The 5,749-nt window shown below is 41.4% G+C and overlaps 1 pseudogene; it reads right to left on the bottom strand.

Annotated features, from left to right (window-relative positions):
• Positions 1-688: 688 nt before the first annotated feature.
• LOC136532704 (AT-rich interactive domain-containing protein 2-like) lies at positions 689-5,277 on the bottom strand (annotated as a pseudogene).
• Between the last annotated feature and the right edge of the window lie 472 nt (positions 5,278-5,749).

Genomic DNA, 5,749 nt, shown 5'->3' with positions numbered 1-5,749 from the left:
AGCTGCTGACATTTTGTGAGAGGGAGATACTGTTCCGGATGAAAATAGAAGCGGATCAAGCCGGGTTTGGGGTCAGCCGAACAAGCCCAATATGCATGTTATAGATCAGTACAATTTCGTGTGCACAATCTAAAAACAACAATATCCGAATCAGCATGGGAACAAATAAAATCTGAAAGAAGAAAACAAATCTAGCGAACGCTGAAATTACGGTACTCAAATCATTCCATCCGTGTATAAGGTATTGACTGATGGCTTTCATTAGGTACGGTAATTAACGTACATTAGCATAGACGTATTTATTTATGCAGTACTATAATATGCATGTTGGACCGTCTAACGTGCAGTCAGCCAACAACTAATCGAAAATTTAGACCCAATCGATGATGAGTCGATACCGAAATGGTGCGAAATCAACAAGCTCATCAGTCATCAGTCATAAAACACCTCAACCTGGTTTCACTAGGGGCCACCAAGCTCTCATCACTCATCAGTCGAAATTTTTTAACATAAAACACCTCAACCTGGTTTGGCTAAGGACCAGCAAGCTCTCATCAGTCGATCAACAAACATAAAAAGAACTAGACAGGTATCTTCAAACTGACTAAACAAGTCTTGTGTTGCAACAACAATATTTGACAGGCTTTTACGGCTTATACAGAAGATATGCACATGGAAGTATCCCTTCTGGTCACATAAAAAAACCTGTCTGTTTTCTTGTCTTCTCTTCTGGACTAACAGTCTAACATAGATTATGTCACTGAGTGAATACGTGTACCACAACATTCATATGAAAAATTACAAAGATCAGATTGCTAGCCTGCCATTCGACTGGTTAGAGAAGAAAGCTTCACATAAGTTTCTCAAAGACAGGCAGAGTCTACAATGAACAACAGCACTATACTTTCAGAACACTAACATCTACATCTGCTCCATCCCACTTCGGAGAACTACAACAACAGGAGCCTAGAGCACGCAACCAACAAGTATACTTACTGGATAAGGATCCGGTTAATGATTCACAGAGGGAAAAAGAAAGCTACGAAAACTCAAAAAGTGCCGATACACATAATACCTTCAAGGAACCATGACACTGTCAAATCATTGCATTTCTCACATTCTGGATGTGCATCCATGTAAGTGCTCAATGACCAGTATCACCTTACTTCTGTATCAGAACTTGAGTACAAATTTGATCGTGGATCAGCATACAATCCATCTATGCAGCAGTAAGTAATTGCTTGGATGCTTGGCTTCTCGCAACTCGTGCACTGTCAGCAATGTAACTAAATCACTGAGAGGAATATCATCAGCTCAATCTCCCAAGTGAACTAACTGCAGACCTCAATCAGCTTCATAAAATACAATCAACTACTACTCGTCTAGATCCATAGAGTGTGTATTTTCAATGCAGATGGTGTGCTTGGTACTGTGATACTTAGCTGCACAGTGACCAAGTCGATTCCCTAGGAATCTAAATTCTGTTTCTTCGTCATCATCACTGTCTATGTTCTTTGGAGTGATCCTGTTTTGGTAGCACCTCCTTCTAAGCAGAAAACAATTAAAATAATAGCTCACCAGTTCTTTCCTCCCCTTAAATTGAAAAAATAAGTGGAGGCGGTTCCAGAAATTCCTGCCAGAAGATGCAGCACTATGTTGTGCTGCAGCCTTGAAACTTGCCTCCTCTTCATCTGTCCAAGAAAGTGCAATCTCCTCACCCATACGATTGAATCCCCATGCATAGAAAGCCACACCAAGTTCACGTTTCAACTTAAGTCTCCGTTCTGCTACATGAAACCGAACACATTCCACTGATCCAGGATAGTTGCAACCACAAACAACTTCTCTGCCTTTGCCAATAGGATCACCACAAAACAATGTTTTACAGCTTTCATTTTCTGGAGGCCAGACCTTTGTTCCCAACCATTTCAGAGTTTCTGGACCATCATAATTTACAGGCACCTCACCAGTCCATTGTGGCACGTGTACTTGATAGTCCGGACCAACAGGTATTTCATTCTTCTGGTGGCTTGTAAAAAGCCAACCATTAGAAGAATTATGAGTCCTAGTCCCAAGTTTCCCTTCTCCAGCCAAGCTGTTCTCTTGTTCTGTGAGCACTACAGAACCATTCAGTAATTTTGCTTTTGAACAAATTCCAACACTGGTAGGACTCGTACAGCAATTGCAAGCCATTGGGAATATTTCCTGAGTTGAAAGAGAAAGAAGAGTCAGTTTCACTCAGTAAGCAATATATAAGTTTCTAAAGAATTACAAAGAGAAGAAGGTATGTTAATAAAAACAATGTACAGTGAACAGTATCATAAAAAATGGTGAAGGTGGATCTAAAACCACAGATGGTACTAAAAGATAATAAAAATTAAGAAGGGTTACAACAGAGTATACATGTCGAGTTCGAGACCCCCAATGCCTTGAAGTTGTGAAAACTGTAACGTACAGCTTCTGATGATGATCATTGATAAAAAAATCATGGTAAACCTTTCTACTGAAATACAGAAGTTGGTCGAAAACTAAAAACCAGAACTGCAGCAAGCAGGTTTTCTTTCTAAAGCTGGAACCACCCAGAAAGCAACGGAATTTTGGCATGTGCCAATAAAATAAAAAAGAGAGATTTTTGTGCATGCATTTCATATCTATGATTTCCCATGAATAGCATTTTGGAGATATCTGATAAGCAACCATTTTATGGAGGTTTATGTGGGCCAGGATTAAGAAAAGCAGTGGTTGCCATCATCTGTTTAGCAGCTAATTTGGTAAATCTGTTGACAAGCCTTAGGAACCACTACAGTACCTTTTGCCAATTGAACCATAAAAGCTTTATGACTTGATGGGGTGGCATTCTAAGCTTCCATAATTCACATTTATTTTAATGTTTATCTACCAAGAACTAAATCACTAATCAGATCATTAAATTTCACAAATACAGGGACGGCAAAAAAATACCTGATTTCAACCAATAGATGTAAATTAAGTTCCCCTTTATTTCAGATTTTTATATTATGTCTTACATAATGGCTATTAGACATTAGGGGAGTGAATGTTAATTCTTACTTTCTCAAAGATGTTGCGATCTAATGAATAACTAATGTTGAGTACTACAACACAAGGCCTACAACAGGCTTTGCCCTCTGCTACATGGTACCTTTTCACTTTTCAAGTATAGAAATTGCTAATAAGAGCAAGATTGCTAAATGAAGTAGCAATTAGGTACTTGTGGTGTTGTGATATTTGGAACCAATAGTTTTATTCCTCGAAAACAAAGTGGCCTAAAGGGAGTAAAACTAAGGAAATACACAATTTAAGGGAAAAGGTATGTGAAACTACATATTAGACACCATAAATAACAGGTCTTGAATTGGGGGTCTGTCACATGCTAAATAGTATAGGGTTCATAATTCTGAAGATTGTACATGTATCCACACAGTGTAGTCTAGAAAGGAATTGCTATAGAAAAGAAAATCTGGAATCATGTCAATGGCGTGTTATCTGGGAGGTTGTCTAACAATTATCATTCCTACACACTCAAATCTAGGACTAAACAGGAAGCCCATGCACCTTTAGTGAAAACTCCATTGTTTTTTTTCTCTAAAAAAGGATATGCAAAAGGGAAACGAGCAAGCTCTAGTTATAGGCATAGTCCCAGAATCCAAGTGTGGTTATTATCTTGATTTCTTCAAGACTACAAAAGATTATAGATCTTACCAACAAGGTAGAAATTATTAGTACTGCATGTTCTTTATGAGAATGAATTCACCCGGTTATGAATAATTTATGGACCCAATAATTGCAATAACCAGGTAACTCAGAAAAGGCTTATTCCTTGACCTTTTTTTTTGCGAGGATATTCCTTGACTAAATTGTAATGTCAAACACAGTTAACGCCTTCAGAATCAGTTTCTAAATTGTAATGTCTACCAGGAAGTTTCCTCCATGCACATGTCTTTTGATAAGCTTATTCAAATTTGTGAAGTAACAAAATCAAGAGTGGACATGAGTGTCGATCTACACCTCTGCATCACAAAGACCTTATCGTGGAACAAAGGTCAACAATCCGAAACGAAAAATCTTCTGAACACAGAAATGACTCATACTAGTAAGACGACCATTCAATAATAGTAATAGAAGTTGATAGTTGTGGCTAAATATCCAAAAACGGAATAACATGACACCAGAGGACTTTCTCGTGAACTGGGAAGTATTTTAGTCACAAAGCATCAAAACTTAATTGTTTCAAAGCAGACCCTCAACCATTTAAACTTGCCACATGATTAGATGCATGCTCTACCCATTGTTCTTTCAAGCATTAGAAATACATATTTGATGAAGTACTTGAATGATCTTGATGGTTCATGGTAAGAAAAATCAGATGCTGAATTGAGTACTTCTATTCAAATGCAATGAAGATAACATCAAACTGTAAAACGTTTGGCCAACAAACTCTTCAAAGGTATTGAAATCACCTGAAAAAGTGAGCCATTCAACATGCTTGCTCGGCGAGCCCTCTTCCCGGTAACCATCTCCCTGACCGCCAATGCCATTGAGAAGTACTCATCTGAAGACCCAGCAGCCACAGCAACACCATTGCCAGCATTCTCGGCTATCTCCCTCACCCAACCCAGCATCCCAACCATGTCCCCCCTCTTCCTCTTCAACAACACATGCCGCTGCTCCCTCCGATTGCAGTTCAAGAGCCCTTCTTCTTCTTCCTCCACACCATTGGCACCAAAGAACAGCTCTTGCCTCTTCTTCATGTCGACATCCAAGAAGGGCCCGTGCGCTTCCACAAGCCTCTGGATCCAGCGGTCTAGGGCGCCAAGGTACTTGGCGTAGACCAGCTTGACGGGCGCCGCGAGGGCGCAGGTCAACGCCGGCAGCCTCGGCGGCGGCGGCCCAGCCACCTGGAGAGTTGGGCACGCCGGCGTAGCCCCCCGCGGCGCGGACGGCGAGGAAGAGGCGGAGGAGGTCGACGCATCGGCCATCGCTAAGCGCCACGGGGATAGGCCGCGCCTCGCGGCCGCCGGTGTAGGCCTCGCGCAGGAATGTGGCGAGGACGGCGTCGAACGCCTCCGAGGGGTCGGAGGCCGCGGCGGCGTCGGGGATCCGGAGATCGGCGCAGAAGCCCAGGGACTGCAGCTTGCTGAGGATGGCGAGGACGGCGGCGGCGGAGTCCATGGACAGGTGACCGGCGGCGAGGTCAGGTCACGACGGTTGGCCGCGGTGGCGCATATTCTCTCCTCTCTCTCTCTCTTTTTCCGGGTTTTTTTGGTTGTGGGTTGAGTATGGATAGAACGTTTAGTGTGGATTTATATCTTTTTTTTTTACTTTTTAACCTTCTTGTTTTCGAATGAAATTTGAAGGTCCATGTCCGTCCAATGCATAGGATAGCGAGGATTTTTATGGGGGCCTGTGATGGCTTGTTGGGATTAGATGGGGTTATGGGTTGAGTAATAAAAATATCTTTCATGGCTATATTTTTTAGAATAAAAAATTAAAGAAAATTAAGGGGCCACTTGAAAATGTTGGCTAAGAGGTGGTCGCAATGTCTCTTTATAGACATCCCATAAAATTAGAGCGATACCGAGTAGAGGTGGTCCCAGTTCCACTAGTTTTTTACCCACACGAAACTTGTGATACAATACCAAACTGCTCTCTTCTCTATCAATATGTTTTGTAATCTATCTACGAACTGTTTGTGAATATCAATATTTTTTCCTCTTTCTCTCGTAATTGC

This window comes from Miscanthus floridulus, unplaced genomic scaffold (genome assembly GCF_019320115.1).
Source record: "Miscanthus floridulus cultivar M001 unplaced genomic scaffold, ASM1932011v1 fs_68_1_2, whole genome shotgun sequence".
Taxonomy (NCBI): domain Eukaryota; kingdom Viridiplantae; phylum Streptophyta; class Magnoliopsida; order Poales; family Poaceae; genus Miscanthus; species Miscanthus floridulus.
This window is presented reverse-complemented; position numbering and strand designations above follow the sequence as displayed.